The 21,729-nt window shown below is 45.0% G+C and overlaps 1 non-coding gene across 1 annotated transcript; it reads left to right on the top strand.

Annotated features, from left to right (window-relative positions):
• The first annotated feature begins 3,362 nt into the window (after positions 1-3,362).
• LOC136461972 (small nucleolar RNA R71) lies at positions 3,363-3,469 on the top strand. The gene has a single exon (XR_010760505.1). It is a non-coding gene; the product is annotated as a small nucleolar RNA R71 (small nucleolar RNA).
• Positions 3,470-21,729: the final 18,260 nt, after the last annotated feature.

The raw sequence follows: 21,729 nt of genomic DNA, 5'->3' as shown, positions 1-21,729 counted from the left end.
GGTGGTGTGTACGTGATCTTGATTTTAAGAGCATGACAAACCTCTCATAAGGATCAACAAAGCTTGATGAAACTCAATGCAAACAAGTAGCATATAAGTGGTAGTTTTCATATATGGCTCTAGTAGGAATTCAAGCTTTGTCATACAGGAACTCATCATGAAACATTTTTTTGTGTTTTTCAAAAGATAAATCTCTAGAACTTTAGTATCACTTGGAACAAGATAAACAACATCTTAGACCTTCTCATATCATATCCATCAATTACCTAGACTTAGATAATGCTACCCACGAGTTTCAAGTTCAGAGTAAATTCTTATATCAAAACAGTCGCATCCAAAACTCGGGAGAATTCAAGGCTGAAAACTAGGTACTTGAAAGGAATTATAACAGAGCAACTATTCATTATTTCCATTCCAAGAGATTATCCTCAGAGTCCATTTATTTAACTCTTAAAAATCTAGACACACCTTTTATTTTATTTTCTCATTTTTCAGATCACACCTCACTAATATACATATAAAACAAAGATAAATTTTTATTTTCCTTTTAGTTATGCATCTTCTTTTTTTAGCAAATGTAGAGCAAACTTAAGAATGACAAAAGGAGAGAAATACTTAGCTAGATACATGGGGAATGCCTTTCCCCCAAGCTGGATGTTGGCGTTGTCGAATGTTGAAGTTGAGTGATCCTTCTCAGAGCAGATTTGCCAACGGATGTCCCTCTCGTCCTGATGTGGAGCGAGATGAAGATGACCGATGTCCCTCTTGTCCTGAAGTGTAGCGAGATGAAGATTACTGGGTGAACTTGCTCTTGATCTTTGTGCATCATCCTGCAAAATACTAACAAAAATACCAAAACTCATGGAACGGATTAGGATAAAGGGTTAGCGGTCAGCCATCCGGAGATTTGTTATTCTTGACGGTTAGAAATATTTTTGTATTCATAGAATTTTAGCAGGATGTTTACCTAATATATTTTGGATTTTCTAATTTTATGATATGCACAACAGAAAATATGTATGCATCGTATTTTTAATTTTTATTAAACCACAATGAATATTCCCTTGGGTATTTACACCATAGATTTATTCACTTGGGGCTTAGGATTCATAATGCAATAATAAAATGCAGTCATGAAACTTTTTATTTTTATTTTATTAGTATAATATAAATACAGGAAAGTAAATATGCTAAAGTGAAAATAATTCATGCAATGCTAGAAAGTAAATATGGATAACTACCAATTTTACCTCTTCGCGAGGGTTCAGATTTTTAAGTCCTCTAGACAGGACTTTTCTCTAATCTTGTTTATTCCTTGGGTGCATTAGTCGGTCCTAGGGATGGAAACATTGATGGTTGCACCTCTTCTAATAGTGACTCAGATGTTGCCACATTTCTTTCCACACCTGCTTTGTCTGTGGACTGGTCTTAGGCAGAGTAGGTTGATCTTTCATAACTTCTTTAGGTTCTTCATCTTCTTCCCATTTATTCCTTGGGGGTTGATTCCTTTGGCATCGGATGATCGATGTCTCCTCCTAGACTAGGTCCTTTTTTGCTGTTCATAAGTGGTATAACTATTGAAATAGCAGTGTACCTTTTCTCCTGGGAATTGGAAGTGGACTTGTCCAGATCCAACGTAGATGATCGCGTTGGTGGTGTTAAGGAATGGTCTTCTAAGAATGATGGGTGTATCATCATCTTCTTCACCCATGTCTAGAACCATGAAGTCGGCAGGAGCATAGTGATCATGTATTCATACCATGACATTTTTCGCTATTCCCTTCGGAAATTGGATTGATTGGTCCGTCATCTGCAATTGCATATATACAGGGAACAAAGGTTCATCACCAAACAAGTATTTATATGTTACCTTGGACATTATATTGACACCCAATCCAATGTCACAGAAGATGTTGTGGAAGATTCTTTGTCCAATGGTACACTCGATCGTGGGTACGCCTAGATCATCCTTCTTAGCAAGGAATGGTGAAGCGAGGAGGTGGTCGTACTCTAACCATAGTGTGTTGATCATGTTGACTGATTCTTCTTGTAGCTACCTGACCTTGTTCTTCCTTCTTCTGTTGTTTTTCTTCTTACTTATTGTCGTCTCTTCGGGCAGGTACGATGTGTGTGGATGTCCAAGAGATTGCAAGATACGATTTTTGAAAGAAAACTTCTCCTTTTTATCCTTGATTGTGAAGCAAATCTTGGCACTGTTCGCGTAGATGACGGCTTTTGCAGTGCTTAGGAAAGGCCGACCCAAGATAGTGGGTGCCCTTACATCTCCACATGTTTCCAAAACCACAAAATCTATGGGAATATATGATTGTCCACTTGAACAATGGCATCTTCAAGAACTCCCTTGGGGTAGCAGAGTGACTGATCTATAAGCTACAAATGCATGTTTGTGTATAACAAAGTATCTCAATTAATTTGATCATAAATTACCTTAGACATGATGTTGACACTTGCTCCAAAGTCACAAATAGCATCTTGGAAAATGTGAGGTCCAATGGCGATGGGGATGACAGGCCTTCCTAGATCGCTCTTTTTCAGGCAAGGTATAATCTGTCCACCTTTTTTGTCGATGGTTGTATACAGTAGTATGCTGCATTGTGAATATCGATAAGATTTTGCAGTTTCTAGATCTTCTAGTTTCCTCGGAATCTTACCTTTGTCGGTCAGAGGAACAGCAGCAGCCAGCTGAGCTATTTGCGATTCTATCATTTTATTAAAGCTATGTTGGTTTTTAATAACAGAGGAGAGGTTATCCATTTTATTATTTATATTTTTCTAAAACTCTATCATTGGAAACTAGTTTTCTAGATAAGCCCTCCATAATGTTAGCTTTGCTAGAAATTAATTCTCTCAAGGGTGGTGGATTGAAATTATTGAAATTATTACCTTGAGGGTTACCTTGGTAATTTGGCCTTTGTTGCTGATTCCTTCCTTGATTTTGTTGAGGGCGAAAGTAGTTGTTGATGAAGTTCACATCCTCATGGGTTTTAGGACAATTGTTCCCTGAATGCCTAGTGTATCCACACTCTTCACATGTCATGCGAGAATCATGAATGTCCATGACTTCTTGCTTCTTAGTGGCTCGGTCTTTGAGCTTCTTTATCAGTAGGTCCATCCTAGCAGACAGCATGTCTACCTCCTTGAGTTGATGCATACCTCCACCTCTCTTGCGGGTTTAAAGATGTTCTTCATTCCAACCTTGGTTGGAGGTCATCTTCTCCACAAGAGCTATTGCAGCTGGTATGGTGAGTGACAAGAATGCACCTCCAGCAGTAGCATTCGTAGTCTCACAGGTACTATTGGTCAACCCATGGTAGAAAGTCTGCATGAGTAGCCAATTCTCCATCCCATGACAAGGACATTCTGCAATGTAATCTTGAAAGCGTTCCTATGCCTCAGGGATAGATTCATCATGTTGCTGTTGAAAACTTGAAATTCTCCCACGTAGAGTATTGGTCTTGCCTGTTGGAAAGAACTTTGCTAGAAAGGCAGTGGAGCAGTTATCCCATGTAGTGTTTCTATCTTTGTTAGCGTAGAACCATTGCTTCGCCTTCCCCAAAAGTGATAATAGGAAAAGGCAGAGTAATATGGCGTCTCTGGTCACTCCTTTGATGGTGAAAGTGCAGCAGATCTCCAGGAAGTGTTGGAGATGCACACTCGCATCTTCATGTGCCTTTCCACAAAACTGGCTAGCTTGCACCATGTTGATGAGAGCCGGTTTGAGTTCAAAGCCATTGTCTCTGACATTGACCGCCGGTCCAGTATGAATATTGGCCATAGTTGGAGCAGAGAACTCACAGAGAGTCTTGTCAGCCATGGCTTCAAAATCTGGTGTTAAGCTCCACCTTATCTGGTTGTCTTCTGATTCTAAAGTTGAGACTTTCTTGAGTTTGGCTCTAGTTCTCCTGATTAATGCTTCTAGATCTTCAACATAGTTTGTCGGAAGGTCAAAACTAGTCATACATCATCCTACATAAGATATGAAATAGATAGAACAAGGGTAATCCTGCTTGAGCAGGGATCAATGGTTTTCTCGAGCACATTAATAAGTATAAGTTTATCAATATTTCCTTCTTGCCTAGCTACCACCCCCAGCAACGGCGCTAGAAATGCTTGTTGGTATTTATTAACTTGTCACTTATTTTAGTAGTCACCTAATATATGTCTACATATCTTAACATTACTTTACTAGGTTGTCATCCCTAGTGATGATGCCAGAGATGCTTGTTGGTACTACCTAGTATTACTACTAGAATAATACTAACTAGTTCTTTATTATTTTATGTGACTATCAAGAATATATAGATATATATGAATGAAAGTAATCTACAAGCGCACAGATAACATACCATTGTAGCACTTCACCCAGGAGTATTCTAGGTGTCATTATTTATATTTTTACCCCATGGAAGGTCTGACAAGGACATATATTGATAACTTATGCTATTGATGGAGAAATAAACCATAACCAATATTCCACTCACAACAGGGGTAAGTCAAGAGGTAAATGTATATATGAATGTTGCATAATAACTAATCATTGATCACTTAGAGTACTCCTTTCTATAGCGTTAGCATGGTTAAGTAGAATATTTGAGGAATAATTCCTAAGTCACTCTTAATTACAAGTCAAAGCATACACTGATTAGTGCAATTACACTTAGTAATCATGGCTAAGATCAACTTCATATCTACACATACGGGATATTACTAAGAAAGATTAAGAACAGAGATTGTCTTCCTTCGTAACTAGGTCCTACTTGTCCTATATTTGGGGAGTGGACTAAAGGGGACCGTGACGCCTAAGAGGGGGGGGGTGAATTAGGCAACTTAAAATTCTAACTCTAAACTATGGCCTCTTTTTCTAACCCTAGCAAAACCTATGCAAAAGATAAACTATCTAAGCGTGCAACTATGGTTTTGCTAGTGTGTTGCTATCTCTACCGCAAAAGGAGTAATACAATCAATGTAAATGCAGAAGCTAAAGAGCAAGGTAGAGATATGCAAACTCCCATCGACGACTCTGGTATTTTTACTGAGGTATCGAGAAGCACGCAAGCTTCTCCCTAGTCCTCATTGGAGCTCCTTGCAAGGAATCCCTCGCAAGGGCCAAGCTCCTGGTTGGGTAACTCCATGGATAGCCTCGGGCCTTCCCCACGCGCAAGTGGGTCTCCGACGTGCCTTCTGGCAAGCCTCTCCTAGATGCTCCCCACCGTCTTCACTATCAAGCTTCTGGCCGAAACACCGCAGGCCTTGTTCCCTCTGGTACACAGTGGCGGCCACACCATAAATGTGGTTGCTGTGATCTCGCAAGACTACAAGCCCCTCTGATGTACAACAATGGTGCACGCAAGCATCGAGTGGTAAGAGGTATGCAAACCCCACTAAACACTAGGCCTAAACCTAGAGAAAGTGCATAAGTGGTGGTCTACTCAACCTAAGCACTTCGCAAAGCACCTATGCTAATCACCTAATGAAACACTAAGCACTATGCAAGTGGAGATCACTAAAATGGTGTATCAACACCCTAGATATGTTTCCTCAGCTCCACACTTCTCATTTGGCCGGTTGGGGTTATATTTATAAGCCCCATTGAGAAAGTAGCCGTTGGGGACGAAGTCCTGCTTTTCTACTACTGACCGGATGCTAGAGTCATCCTGATCGGATGCATCTGGTTGTCCCAACCGTTGGAGCCGTGAACAGCTGATCGGACGCTGCCAGCGTTCGGTTAGTTGCCACCCGACATGTTCGGTCGCAATTTCACCGCTCTAGAACCTCTCTGTACTCGATCGGATGCTGCTGCCCTATGTCCAGTCGGTTGGCCCCCAGCGTCCGGTCACTTGCAGAGTGTGTTGTTGAACTGTTGAATAGTGCCATCGGTGCATCTGGTCGATTCACTTGTTCAGCGTTCGGTCGCTGCTGCTGATGCTGAGCCACTGATCAGAGCATCCGATCACTTTTCTCCAGCGTCCGGTCACTTCTGTGAGCTTGTTTCTTCATGATCTTGCGTGCGGCTTGGTTCCTATCTTTGTGCTTGGACTTTGCTTGATATCTTGGATCTTCTCTTGTGCTCCTAAGGTCTTGCTTGTGGTATTGATCATCGGATCATCACATCGTCTTTGTCCAAGTCACATCTTGCATCCTATTGAACTATAAAACATCACTTGCAAATTCATTAGTCCAATTTGGTTGTGTTGATCATCAAACACCAAAATCCAAAGTAAATGGGCCTAGGGTTCATTTTCCTTACATGGACTACAAAGGACTCAATGGGAGTGTCACATCCATGATCTACCACATGGCCTGAAATATAGGGTGTATCCGCAGGTAAACAACATATAAGCACCACACTTACACAATGTCAACCACACACCCCGTGTACACCAGAGCGAGCGCTATATGAACTTATGTATGAATATGGAGATAATCCAACTATACTGAGCATATAATCAATGTAGGTTTTGATGGTAGTTAACAACCATTATAAACTATCAATTAAACATATATAAGGGCATAAATATAATCACCAATAAAGGTCTAGGTGTCTAAACTAACAAATTCCACAAGTTTTGGTGAATCTGTGTTTCCAGCAGGGTTTAATCTAAAAAACGCCAAGGAGGACCTAAACGTCAAAGGAAAATACGGATTTCCACCGTGGCACCTACGTGACAAGGCTCTAGAAGGATCTAGAAGCCACGTGAAAGCTCTAGTTTAATCTAGAGAATGAGCTCTAAGTGTTTAACTCAACATGGTATAAGATAACCCTTATTTGGAGGTGTGAAGAAGCTTGTCCTTGGATCAAACCGAGTAAAATGTCTTTGGCAAGTACTCTAGCTTGGACCAAATTTGGGAAAATGATCCTCACCCTATTGATTGACATTGATAATCTCAACCTATCTACATTTTGAACCTTTGTGGTCATTGATGACAAAGGGGGAGAAAAACAAAGATATTAGTGCTATGGGGAGAAATAGAAATAGTGTACTAAGAGAATAGTGTACTAAGAAAATGAAAAGACAACAAAGGGGGAAAGAAATAAAGATATAAGTGATAGGGGTGAATTTGACATAGGGGGAGAGATATGACAAAGGAAGGGGATCAATTAAAATTTGAAGCATACAAGTAGGGGGAGCAAGCTTATGAACTTGTATGGTGCATTTGAATGTGCATTTCATATGTTTGCTTGCATGTCACAAGTTTTTAAATTTCAATATCCATGCTTGTGTGGTGTATGCTAGTTGTAAGCTTGAATGATGAAATGAAAAACTAGCATGCATAGGTTATCTAGTGATTTTATTTCCAAGTGGTATCGAGCTAACCATGGTGCTAAGGATGGTATATTGGTGCACTCCGATTGGTATTACGCTTCAAAGGTCCATCTTTTACACCTTAGCATCATTTGGTAGACATTGCCTCCTATATTTCCTATTTAAGCATATGTGCAAGCTACAATCCAAACTCTTAGCACATATGTAGGGGGAGCAATTGGTACCATTTGGGGTTCATGAAACTTGTCCATATACTTTTACACATGGTAAATATGCTTGGGCAAGCAACATGGATTAAATAAAATTTCAATTCATATCTTTGTAAAAGGGTTGTCATCAATTACCATAAAGGGGGAGATTGAAAGCTCTAGTTTTGTTTTGGTGAATTGATGAAACCCTAAGTGCTAACCTAGTTTATCAAAGTGATTATGAGATAGGTAGCACTACTCCAAGTGGTGAAGCAAATATCATGACATGATGATGGAAATTCCATGGGGATGAACAAGTGCTTGGACTTGGAAAAGGAGAAAGGAAAACAAAAGACTCAAGGCAAAGGTATAAATGGTAGGAGCTATTTTGTTTCGGTGATCAAGACACTTAGCGAGTGTGATCACATTTAGGTTCAATAGCCTTACTATTAAGAGGGGTGAAACTCATATTGAAATACGATTATCAAAGTGCCACTAGATGTCCTAACTCATTGCATTTGCATTTAGGATCTATTGGAGTGCTAACACGCTTGAAAATGTTTGTGAAAATATGCTAACACATGTGCACAAGGTGATACACTTGGTGGTTGGCAACTTTGAGCAAGGGTAAGAAACTTCACCGGCGGAGTGTCTACCTGTAGAGTGCGGATAGTCCGACGGTGCCACCGGCACCCTGTACAGAAAAGACAGGGTTTCACAGAGTGCACTGGACGCTAGTCTCAACTAAACCGGAGCGTCCAGTCAGTGGAAGCAATGAAGACGCTGGTCTCAGTCTTCGACCAGACGCTGGGTCACTTCATGATCGGATGCTGGCGGGATGCGTCCGGTCCTGCTGACATGGCAACGCACAGAGGAGACAGTGAGTGACCGAACACTAGGTGAGTCCGATCGGGCATGACCAGACGCATCCGGTCATGAGTGGAGGCTTACTGGAAGTGACCGGATGCTAGGGTTCTACATCCGGTCATGGCACTATGCTGCGTCTAGTCATCACTTGACCATTGGGATCGGGCGCTCAGTATCTAAAGAGAGGGATGATGTGACAGCCATCTGTTGACCGGACGCTGACAGGGTGCGTCTGATCGATCTGACCGGAGCGTCCGATCACCCTGAGTTGTGCCCAGTGAAGGAGTATAATGGCTCTATTTCATGGGGGCTTCTATTTAAGCCCCATGGCTAGCTCTAGCTCACTCTCTTGGCCATTTGCATTGACATAGCAACCTTGTGAGCTTAGGCAAAGCCCTCTCACTCATCTCCATCATTGATTCATTATCTTTGTGAGATTGGGAGTGAATCCAAGTGCATTGCTTGAGTGTTTGCATCTAGAGGCTCTTGGTGTTCGTGTTTCACTGCGAGATTCACTTGTTACTCTTGGTGGTTGCCGCCACCTAGATGGCTTGGAGCAACGAGGATCGTCGAGCGAAGGTTGATGATTGTCTCCGGCTCCGATCGTGGTGACTGTGAGGGGTTCTTGACCTTTCCCCGGCGGAGAGCCAAAAGGTACTATAGTGAACTGCTCGGGGCTTGTGTGATCCTCATCTTGTGTTGGTTGTGCGGCACCCCATTGAGGGTTTGGCGTGTGATGCCAATTAGTGCGTGAACCTCCAAGTGAGTGAATTGCCACAACAAGGACTAGCTTGTCGACAAGCAAGTGAACCTCAGTAAAAATCATTGTGTCAACATTTGATTCTAAGGTGATTGGTCTTCATTGGTATTCATTCTTGTGATTGATTGGTTCACTCCTCGACTCGGCAGTATGACCATCTTGCTCACTCTTTTTACATTACCGCAAACTAGTTATCAAGCTTTTTAGTGTAGTTAGTTGTGAGAGCTTGTTAGTTTGGTTAGTGTGGCTCTTTGGTTAGCCTTTGAGAGCACACTAACTTAGTATAGTGACATAGCCATTGTGTGGTTAGAAACTATAGAAAATAGAATTGTGGTAGGTGGCTTGCATTTTTAGTAGGCTAGCGCAACACTTGCTTTGCTTCATAATTGTCTAACCGGTTTGTTAAGTGTTGTTGTAGAAATTTTTAATAGGCTATTCACTCCCCCTCTAGCCATTAGGATCTTTCAAGTGGTATCACAGCAGGGGTCACCATGATTTGAGGCTTAACAACCTTTGGTGTAAAAATGACTCAAATCAACAATACCAAGAAGCCACCCCAATTTGATGGCTCAAACTATCCCTATTGGAAGGCTGAGATGACAACTTATATCAAGTCAATCAATAGGAAGGTTTGGAAGGTGGTAGAGACCAAGATTGAAATTGATGATGAAGAGGCTCTCACCGCCACCAAAGAAATGCTACTCTAAAATAATTACATTGCTCTTAGTGCCATCCATGATGCTTTGGATGAGAGAACATTTGAGCAAATCAAGAACATTGAGAGTGCTCATGAGGCATGGAAGAAATTGGAGGAATCATTTGAGGGCACTCAAGCCATGAAGGGTGCAAATGCATACATTCTCAAAGAGAAGTTTGCAAGCTTCAAGATGAAGGAGGATGACAGTGTGCTAGAGATGTTTCATAGGCTTCAAGTGCTTGTCAATGATCTCAAAGCACTTGGAGAAGAGGTGAAGGACAAGGACTTCTCCCACAAGTTCTTGAGATGCTTGCCTTTAAGATTTGGCACATTGATTACTATTCTAGTGAGGAGTGGTTTGGACACCATGACACCAAACCAAGTGTTGGGAGATATAATGACCGATGATACATATAGAGATGATGATGAGAAGGAAGAAAAGAAGGAGAAGAAGGATGAGAAGAAGAAGAGCGTGGCATTCAAGGCCACATCATCCAAGGGCAAGGCAAAGCAAGATACATCAAGTGAAGATGATGGCTCATGGGATGATGATGATGATGAGAAGATGGCTCTCTTTGTCAAGAGATTTGGCAAGTTCATGATGAAGAAGGGCTACCATGCTAGAAGAAAGAAATCTTCATCCAAGAACAAGGAAGAGTCAATAAGGTTCTTCAATTGTGGAAGCAAAGATCATCTTGTTGCTCAATGCCCATACAATAGTGACAAAGATGATGACAAGAAGAACAAGAAGGACAAGAAGGAAAAGAAAGAGAAGAAGGACAAGATGACCTTCAAGAAGAAGAAGGGTGGCTCATATGTAGTCACTTGGGATAGTGATGCTTCCTCAAGTGATGATGACAAGACCACCAAGAAGAAGGCACTTGCAAGCATTGCTATCAATGAGAAGCCTTCTCTCTTCGACACTCCATCATGCTTCATGGCTAAGGCTACTAAGGTACAAACTTATGACGACGGGAGTGATGAGAAAAATGATAATGAAAATGTTAGTGATAGTGATGATGATGAACCTGCCAAAGATGAACTATTTGACATGCTAGAAGATGCTAAAGAACACTTTGACATTAAGAGAAGGGATTGCAAGAGCTTGAATAAGGAGGTAAAAGCCCTTAAGCAAGCCCTTGATGAGCTCAAAGCAACTCATGAGAGGCTAGAGTAAGCCCATGAGAAGCCTGGCAAGGCTCACAAGAAGCTTGAAAAAGCTCATTCCTCTTTGCTTAATGAACAAAATAAGAAGAAGCATGTTGAAACTTATAATGTAGGCTTAACTTGTGATCTAATTGATGAATCATTATCTATGCCTATCATTGTTGCTCCCACTAACCCTTCTTGTAGTACTTCTACTTCCACCTCATCTAGTAGTGATGGTTTCACTTGTGATGCCTCACTAATGGTTGAGAATAAGAACCTCAAGAAGGAGGTCAATAAGCTCACTAGTACCTTGGCTAAGGCCTATGGTGGTGACGACTACTTGCTTATGTGCTTAGGTAGCCAAAGAGCTTCTCTCTACAAAGAGGGATTGGGCTATATCCCCAAGAAAGGTAAGGCGGCCTTTACTCCTCACAAGACTAGTTTTGTGAAGAACAATGGTCGGTTTTGCACTAGTTACAAGCAAGTTGGTCATGTAGAGCAAAAGTGCATGAACAAGAAGTCACAAGCTAATGTATCCTCCATTAAGCTTGATTCTTTATATATGCTTACCAAGGGTGCAAATGGTGTAAATGCTAAGTTCATTGGTAAACCATGGATAGGCTCAAAGAAGAAAGTCATTTGGGTTCCAAAGAGCTTGGTCACTAACCTTCAAGGACCCAAGCAAGTTTGGGTACCTAAAAAGAATTGATCTTCTTTTGTAGGTCAATTACAAAGTCGGAGGAAGGCATTGGGTTCTTGATAGTGGGTGCACTCAACACATGACCGGTAATGTAAGAATGTTCAACCCAATCAACACAAATGGCAATGATGGTTATGATAGTATCACATTTGGTGACAATGGCAAAGGCAAGGTCAAAGGGCTTGGTAAGATTGCAATATCCAATGACATGAGCATTTCCAATGTGTTGCTAGTAGAGAGCTTGAACTTGAATTTGCTATCCGTGGCTCAATTGTGTGATCTTGGATTCAAATGCATATTTGGGGTAGATGATGTAGAGATCATAAGTGTAGATGGCTCTAACTTGATCTTCAAAGGCTTTAGATATGAGAATCTATACTTGGTTGATTTCAATACTAGTGAAGCTCAACTATCCACATGTTTGTTCACTAAGTCTAGCATGGGTTGGTTATGGCATAGAAGGCTTGGTTATGTTGGAATGAAACAATTGAATAGATTGGTTAAGCATGACTTGGTTAGAGGCTTGAAAGATGTTGTGTTTGAGAAGGATAAGCCTTGTAGCTCTTGTCAAGCCGGCAAACAAGTTGGAAACACCCATCCTAAGAAAAGCATGATGAGGACTAGTAAAGCATTTGAATTATTGCACATGGATCTATTTGGGCCAACACAATACACTAGCATCGGTGGAAATAAATATGGGTTTGTAATAGTAGATGATTATACTAGATATACTTGGGTATTCTTTCTAGTGGACAAAAGTGATGTATTTGCAACATTCAAATCATTTGTCAAAGTCATTCACAATGAGCTTGAAACAACCATCAAGAGAGTTAGAAGTGACAATGGTACTGAGTTCAAGAACACTAGAATTGATGAGTTGTGTGATGAATTTGGAATTAAACATCAATTCTTGGCCAAGTACACTCCACAATCAAATGTCCTTGTTGAGAGGAAGAATAGAACACTCATTGATATGGCAAGGTCTATGCTTAGTGAGTACAATGTGAGTCAATCTTTTTGGGCCAAAGCTATCAACACAGCTTGCTATTGTAGCAACAGCCTCTATTGTCACCCATTAAAAGAGAAGACACCATATGAGCTCTTGAATGGTAGAAAGCTCAACATTGCATATTTTCGAGTCTTTGGTTGTAAATGCTATATCTTGAAGAAAGGCACTAGATTGGGCAAGTTTGACAAGAAATGTGATGAAGGATTCCTACTTGGTTATTCCACTACAAGCAAAGCATATAGAGTTTAGAATTTGGATAGTGGTACTCTTGAGGAAGTTCATGATGTTGAATTTGATGAAACTAAGGATTCACAAGAAGAGAATGAGAACTTGGAAGATGTTAGAGGCATTCAACTTTCAAATGCCATGAAGAACATGGATGTTGGTGAATTGAGGCCTAGGCAAGTGAATGATGATGAAGATGATCAAGTACAAGTGGCTCTCGTGATAATGAACAAGATCAAGTGGCTAGTACATCATCTCAACCCAATGATCAAGTAAATGCAAGCAATCAAGTTCCAATGCTCCAACCAACCAATATTGCAAGGGATCATCCATTGGACACTATAATTGGTGATATTTCTAGAGGTGTACAAATAAGATCAAGATTGGCTTCATTTTGTGAGTATTTCTCATTTGTGTCATCCATTTAACCAAAGAAGATAGATGAAGCATTGAAGGATGTTGATTGGGTGAATGTGATGCATGAAGAATTGAATAACTTCACAAGAAATCAAGTATGGGAATTAGTAGAGAGACCAAAGGGACACAATGTGATTGGAACCAAATGGGTCTTTAGAAACAAGCAAGATCAAGATGGGATAGTAGTAAGGAACAAAGCAAGATTGGTAGCATAAGGATATACATAATTTGAAGGTCTTGGCTTTGGAGAAACATATGCCCCGGTTGCTAGATTGGAAGCAATTAGAATCTTGCTAGCCTATTCTTGTGCCCACAACATCAAACTCTATCAAATGGATGTTAAGAGTGCATTTCTCAATGGTTACATCAATGAAGAAGTATATGTTGAGCAACCTCTCAGTTTTGAAGATGACAAGAAGCCCGACCATGTGTACAAGTTGAAGAAGGCATTGTATGGCTCGAAGCAAGCACCTAGAGCATGGTATGAGAGATTGAGGGACTTCCTACTCTCTAAAGGGTTCATGATGGGCAAGGTTGACACCACTCTTTTCATCAAGAATATTGGAAAAGATTTATTTGTGTTGCAAATCTATGTTGATGACATCATATTTGGATCAACCAACCAAGATTTTTGTGAAGAATTTGGAAAGATGATGGCTAATGAGTTTGAGATGTCCATGATTGGAGAGTTAAGTTACTTCCTTGGTCTTCAAATCAAGCAATTGAAGAATGGTACATTTGTGAGTCAAGGCAAGTATATCAAGGACATGATCAAGAAGTTTGGCATGAGCGATAGCAAAGCCATTAGTACACCAACGGGAACAAATGGCAACTTGGATAGTGATGCAACTTGGATAGCAAATGCCATTAGTACACCAATGGGAACAAATGGCAACTTGGATCAAAAATTGTATCGGTCTATGATTGGAAGCCTACTCTATGTGACTGCATCAAGGGCGGATGTCATGTTTAGTGTATGCATGTGTGCAAGATTTCAAGCCTCACCAAGAGAAAGTCATTTGAAGGCCACAAAGAGAATATTAAGGTACTTGAAGCATACACAGAATATTGGTTTGTGGTATCCCAAAGGAGCAAAGTTTAAACTAGTTGATTACTCTGACTTGAATTATGTGGGATGCAAGGTTGAAAGGAAGAGCACCTCAGGCATATGTCAATTGTTAGGAAGATCACTTGTCTCATGGTCATCAAAGAAGCAAAATAGTATTGCATTATCAACCGCTGAAGCCGAATACATATCTATCGGTAGTTGTTGTGCACAAATACTTTGGATGAAGGCCACTTTGAGTGACTTTGGAATTAAGTTCAAGAAAGTGCCATTGCTATGTGACAATGAGAGTGCAATCAAGTTAACCAACAATCCAGTTCAACATGCAAGAACAAAGCATATTGATGTCCGCCATCATTTCATAAGTGTGGGGGTATTAACCCCTATACCCTTACGGCTAAGCTTGGGCTGGCCCGGATCGATGGGTTCAGTCCACCCGAAAAACGACGTGCGGCTCGGTCCACCTGATCGGAGTCCCGCACAAGGAATCAAGACGGATTTGGCGACCAAGCAGGATCCTGGTCGATTAGAATAGGAATCCTTGTCCGGCCACATATGGCAATTGTAACTGACTAGGATTAGTTTCCAGATCTGTAACCCTGCCCCCCGGACTATATAAGGCGGGCAGGGGACCCCTCTAAAAAACATCTCTCATTGACATACAGCAATACAAATCAGACGCAGGACGTAGGTATTACGCCTTCTTGGCGGCCGCACCTGGATAAAACCTCGTGTCTGTCTTGCGTCACCGTCTTGTTTGGGACTTGCGCATCTGTCTGCCGATAATCTACTACCTTGGGCATACCTCTAGGTAGACTGCCGACCATATTTCGTCGACAGTGGCGCGCCAGGTAGGGGGTGTGCGTACTGCTCTCCAAGCAAACAAGATGGTCATCATCTCCGGCTCCATGGCTACGCCCAACGGCCTCACGTTCACCGTCGGCCAGATCACCTGGACCACCGGCCCCGACGTTTCCATCGCCATGACCGCGGAGGAGGCGTGGATTCAACCCGCGCCGACGACTACTTCACCTGCATCGGCTACGGCTCCGACCACGGTGGACACGGCTCCGACCACGACGAACGTGGCTCCGACCACGATGGATCTGGCTCCGACCACGGTACATCTGGCTCCGACCACGATTACAGCCACGCCGACAACCCGTCGTCCGCTTCCCCGCTACAAAGGAAAGCAGATCGACGACACCGACTTGCTCGACTCCATCGATCGGGTCGGCATCAAACTCGCTGAAACCCTAGCTCTGGTAAGTACGATTCAAAGCCAACCTAATGAGCAGGTAACATCTCCCCGCAACAGATCTATCCGACCAGCTCGGACCAGTCGTCCTGCACGACTTGGAACAGATCTTGTGGTCGTATCTACCCCTGAGGGGCGCTCCGCTCGTCGCCAGCCAGCCTTCGCGACGGGTCTCCGACTCTGCGAGTACGAGGTCCCGAAGGAGAACCACCAGGTCCAGCCCTATGGCCTGCGAAACGCTGCCTCCAGCTACGCGTACAACCTACGACGCCGCTCGGATCTGTGTCCTATACATCGATCTCGGCCGAAGCCATGCAACATCGTCAACATGGTCCGGATCGAAGATTATCAAGAAGGATCCGTCCACACAGTCCGAGAGGGTGATTCCAGCTCCTCATCCGGCATTGCTTCCAACGCATCGGTCCACACCGAGCTTCAGCGTCACGAAGATGAAGGCGTCAAATACGATCTGGATCTACCAGACCACGCCCCGGGTTTCCCCCAATTTCCGTCTTTCCCGCCAAGACGAGGGGATTTAATCCATGTTGTCAGCAACGACGAGCCGCCAGCGGTTGGCGAAACAGAACAAGAAAAGACTGCACGCGAAGCACGCAATATTGACCGGTTTAATCGCCGGCAAACCGAAGCTGGAGCAGACCAGGAGGCACGACGCATAAGGGTCCAGCCACGTGACCTCAACAATGCTTTCGACAGGGTGGGGGACAAACAAGTCTTCAAGACCCCAAGCGCCAACGTAGCCGTTGCCATGGCGACAATGCAGCGGCTGCCCAACACTCCCGAGACTCAAGTAATCCGTGATGACATACAAGCTTATCTGACGGCTGCTATGGCTCAGACCGCAGAGATGAACCAAGCCCGGGCTCCTTCCGTTTCTGTCGAATCAAGCCACAGCCGCCAATACTCAAGTCGCTCACAGCCACTCAACCAACGTGGCTCGCGCAATAACGACCCATCAGACAACCGTCAAGGCGGAAACGGTGGTCGTGATGGTGGTCGGGACGACAACCGCCGCCGGGAGGATAACCGCCACGACATTCGAGGCGACAACCGCCGAGATAACCGCGACAATCGCCGTGATGACCACGGTCGCAGGGCCAACCCAGATGGCAATCGAGATCGCCGCGATGGCAATAACGATCTCCGCCATCACCTCGGTGGACGTGATCTACGTGCTCGCATCAACCAGAGAGCCGACGATCGTGCATCCCATGAAAGCTATCGCCGTATGGAGTATGACACCGCCCACGGTCCGCCGGGCCTGAAGCAGTTCACTCCACACCTACGCCAAGTCATATGGCCCAAGAATTTCAAGCTCGAGAAGCTTCAGAAGTACGACGGCAAGGAAAACCCCGAATTATGGGTCATGCTCTACGAAACTGCGTGCCGCTCGGCCATGGCCGACGAGCACGTCATGTCTAACTACTTCCCAGTCGCTGTTGGTCATGCAGGTCACCAATGGCTGGTTAGCTTGCCAGCGAACTATTTTGACTCTTGGCAGGAGCTCAGGCAGGCCTTCATCGACAACTTCATCGCTACTTGTGAACAACCCGGCAACAAGTACGATCTGCAGCGGATCCGAGATCGAAAGGATGAACCACTGCGCGAGTACGTTCGGCGTTTCTCGGAGATGCGCATCAAGGTCCCATCAATATCCGACAACGAAGCAATCGAGGCTTTCGTCACCGGCCTCCGTTTCCACGACGCCCTAAGAGACAAGCTCCTCCGGAAGAGACCCAAATCGGTCACAGCGCTTTTGGCCACCGCTAAGAAATATGCGGACGCTGACGACGCTAAAAAGATAATCGTTGAAGAAGCAGCAAGGGTTCCACGCTCCGACCACCCTCCACACCGCGACGATTACCGCCGTAATCGTGGTCGGAACGACAATTTTGACCGCCGCAACCAGCGCAACGACTCCCGCGACCACCGTGATCAACGTAATCAGCGGCGCAACCGCCGTGGCGATTACAGAAACAAGCGCGCTCGGGAAGACGACGGCGAGGTCAATACCGTGAAAAAGGGCGGCGGACGTCGTAACTACGAGTACGACTACGCCAAAGCATTGAAGGGGCCCTGCCAGCTCCATCCTAAGTCGAACCACACCATGGAGAATTGCCGCGTCCTCAAGACTATCTACACGCGTCAACAGGCTCCGGATACGTCCGACAAGCCTAACGACGCGGGGGAACAGCGCAACGAGGACAACGACGATGACGATGCAGACCCTCGTCACAAATACGTCAAGCCGACTGATCGCGTACACACCATCATCGGCGGCAAGGTGTCCATCGAAACCAAACGAGAACGCAAGCTGCTCGCCCGCGCTTGCATGAACGTGGCAAACACCGACAACCTTCTCACCGATCCACGGCTTCCTCCGTGGTCTCACCGTGAAATCTACTTCAGCAGGAAGGACCAATGGGCCGCCATACCCGAGCCAGGGCGTTTTCCCCTGGTCCTCGATCCTTGTATCAACAAGGTTCAATTTGACAGGGTACTGATCGACGGCGGCAGCTCCATTGATATACTGTTCAAGAACAGCCTGCCCGCCCTGAAAATAGCCCAGGCAGACCTGAAGCCGTACGAGGCACAGTTCTGGGGCGTTCTCCCCGGACAGAGCTCCACACCTCTCGGGCAGATCACGCTACCTGTGCAGTTTGGGACTCCGGACCACTTCCGCACCGACTACGTCAACTTCGTGGTCGCTGACTTCGACGGCACCTACCATGCTATTCTTGGTCGACCGTCGCTCACCAAGTTCATGGCCATACCTCATTACAGGTATCTGGTGCTCAAGATGCCTACTGAGAAAGGAGTTTTAACCCTCAGGGGCAACGTATACGCAGCTTATACCTGTGAGGACGACAGCTTCAAAATCGCAGAGGCCCACGACCTCTCTATTCGCATGGCCGAGACCATGCTCGACGCTAAGAAGACCCCGGCCGACCACCTAGAGATCCCAGAGCTCGAGGCTCCGCGCAAGAACATCAGATCCAAGGAGCACAAGACGATCCAGCTGGTCGAAGGCGATCCCAGCAAAACGGCCCTTATCGGGGCCGACCTGGATCCCAAATAGGAAGACGCGCTCGTCAGGTTCTTGAGGGGCAACGTGGATGTGTTTGCATGGAAACCTTCTGACATGCCCGGTGTACCTCGGGACTTGATCGAGCACTCCTTAAATGTCAACAGCAAGGCCAAACCAATCAAGCAGAAGCTACGACGGTTCGCTCGCGACAAAAAGGAGGCGATTAGGGTAGAAGTTACGCGGCTTTTGGCAGCCGGATTTATCAAAGAAGTGTATCATCCGGAATGGTTAGCCAACCCGGTTCTTGTACGCAAAAAGAATAATGAATGGAGAATGTGCGTTGATTACACTGATCTCAACAAACACTGCCCTAAGGACCCCTTTGGTTTACCTCGCATAGACGAGGTCGTAGATTCAACCGCCGGTTGCGAGCTGCTTTCCTTTCTCGATTGCTACTCTGGTTATCACCAGATCGCTCTCAAAAAAGACGACCAGATCAAGACATCTTTCATCACGCCTTTCGGCGCCTACTGCTACACGACTATGTCGTTCGGGCTCAAAAACGCCGGTGCTACCTACCAACGCGCTGTACAGGCCTGCCTCAACGACGAGATAAAAGACGGCCTCGTCGAGGCTTATGTCGACGACGTAGTTGTCAAAACCAAGGAAGCTCATACCCTTGTTGACAATCTAGAACGCACCTTCGCAGCCCTTAATACGTTCCAATGGAAATTAAACCCAAAGAAGTGCATCTTTGGTGTCCCTTCTGGCATATTGCTTGGCAACGTCGTCAGTTACGACGGCATACGCCCTAACCCGGAGAAAGTCAAAGCTGTCTTAGACATGAAGCCCCCGAGAAAGGTGAAGGATGTCCAGAAGCTTACCGGCTGCATGGCTGCTCTAAGCCGTTTCATATCAAGGTTAGGAGAAAAAGGACTACCGTTCTTCAAACTGCTCAAAGCGTCCGAGAAGTTTGAGTGGTCGGAGGAAGCAGACGCTGCCTTCACGCAGCTGAAGCAATACCTCACGTCACCTCCGGTACTTACTGCTCCCAGAGAAGACGAAACTCTCCTACTTTACATTGCGGCAACCGATCGGGTGGTTTCCACTACACTGGTGGTCGAGCGCGACGAGCCGGGCCACGCCTACAAGGTACAGCGGCCAATTTATTTCATTAGTGAGGTACTCAACGAATCCAAAACCAGGTACCCTCAGATTCAGAAACTGCTCTACGCCATACTGATAACATCCCGAAAGTTGAGACATTACTTCGACGGATATCGTGTGGTAGTCATGACCGAGTATCCTTTGGGGGACATCATTCGCAATAAGGATGCGAACGGGCGCATCGTCAAATGGGCAATGGAGCTATGCCCCCTTTCCTTGGAATTTGCAAGCCGTACTACAATCAAGTCTCAGGCACTCGTCGATTTCATCGTCGAGTGGACAGACTTAAGCACGCCTGCCTCTCCGGGATCCGACGAATATTGGACGATGTACTTCGATGGTTCTCTCAACATTGACGGTGCGGGAGCAGGAGTTCTTTTCGTGTCACCATCCAAGGAGCAGCTCCGGTACGTCCTCAGGATTTATTTCCCAGCATCTAATAATGCCGCCGAGTATGAAGCATGCCTGCATGGTCTACGCATTGCGATTGAGCTTGGGGTTAAACGTCTCTATGTCTACGGAGATTCGGCTCTGGTCATCAACCAGCTCAACAAGGACTGGGACACGACCAGTGAAAAGATGGACGCATATTGCAAATCAATAAGAAAGCTGGAAGGCAGGTTCTATGGCATCGAGTACATACACGTGGTCCGGGACAAGAACCAAGCAGCGGATGCGTTGTCAAAGTTAGGATCATCCCGAGCCAAAATCCCACATGGCGTATTCGTCCAGGACCTGCTCACGCCTTCCATTGAAGACGAAGATTCAACGACCAACAAAATTTTAGACCAGCAATTAGTGGCTACGGTTCCGGCGCCGAGCACAGCCGAGCCGCTTCCGACCACTCATGAGCCGGACTGGAGAACACCTTTCATCAAGTACTTGACAGATGGTAGCGGTTATATCGATCGAACAGAAAATGAGCGCCTGATGCGTCGTAGTAAGCAGTATCTGCTCGCCGATGGCAAGTTATGGCGCAAAAACGCTAAGGAGGAAATCTTGATGAAGTGTATAACCCAGGAGGAAGGCGAGCATCTCCTAGACCAAATCCACTCTGGCTCCTGCGGCAACCACGCGGCCTCAAGAACACTGGTCGGTAAGGCTTTCCGAGCAGGGTTCTATTGGCCGTCAGCAGTGGCCGACGCAGAGAAGCTAGTCCGCCGCTGTGAGGGTTGTCAGTTCTTCTCCAAGAGAATCCATGTACCAGCACATGAGATCCAGACGATTCCAGCATCTTGGCCCTTCGCCTGCTAGGGACTGGACATGATTGGGCCTTTCAAACCAGCTCCTGGGAAATTTACATGTGTCTTCGTGCTAATTGATAAGTTTTCTAAGTGGATAGAATACATGCCTCTGGTATAGGCATCCTTAGAGAAAGCTGTCACATTCCTCGACCAGGTCATCCACCGTTTCGGCGTGCCCAACAGCATCATTACTGATCTAGGTACTCAGTTCACCGGGAACGCTTTTTGGGACTTCTGCGATGAAAGGAGCATAGTTGTAAGATACGTCTCGGTGGCGCATCCTAGAGCTAATGGACAAGTCGAGCGGGCAAATGGCATGATCTTGGACGCATTGAAGAAGAGGATGTACAGAGAAAATGATAAAGCTCCTGGAAGATGGCTCAAAGAGTTACCAGCCGTGGTCTGGGGCCTCCGAACTCAGCCCAGTCGTAACACCGGCGTCTCACCATACTTTATGGTTTACGGCGCTGAGGCAGTCCTCCCACCAGATATAGCTTTCAGATCAGCACGGGTAGAGAACTTCGATGAAGGCAGGGTCAATGAAATACGGGAGCTAGAAGTCAACAGCGCAGAAGAGAAAAGGCTTGATTCCTGCGTACGCACGGCCAAATACCTTGCTGTTTTGCGCAGGTACTACAACAAGAACGTTA

The sequence above is a fragment of the Miscanthus floridulus genome, chromosome 6 (genome assembly GCF_019320115.1).
Source record: "Miscanthus floridulus cultivar M001 chromosome 6, ASM1932011v1, whole genome shotgun sequence".
Classification (NCBI taxonomy): domain Eukaryota; kingdom Viridiplantae; phylum Streptophyta; class Magnoliopsida; order Poales; family Poaceae; genus Miscanthus; species Miscanthus floridulus.
This window is presented reverse-complemented; position numbering and strand designations above follow the sequence as displayed.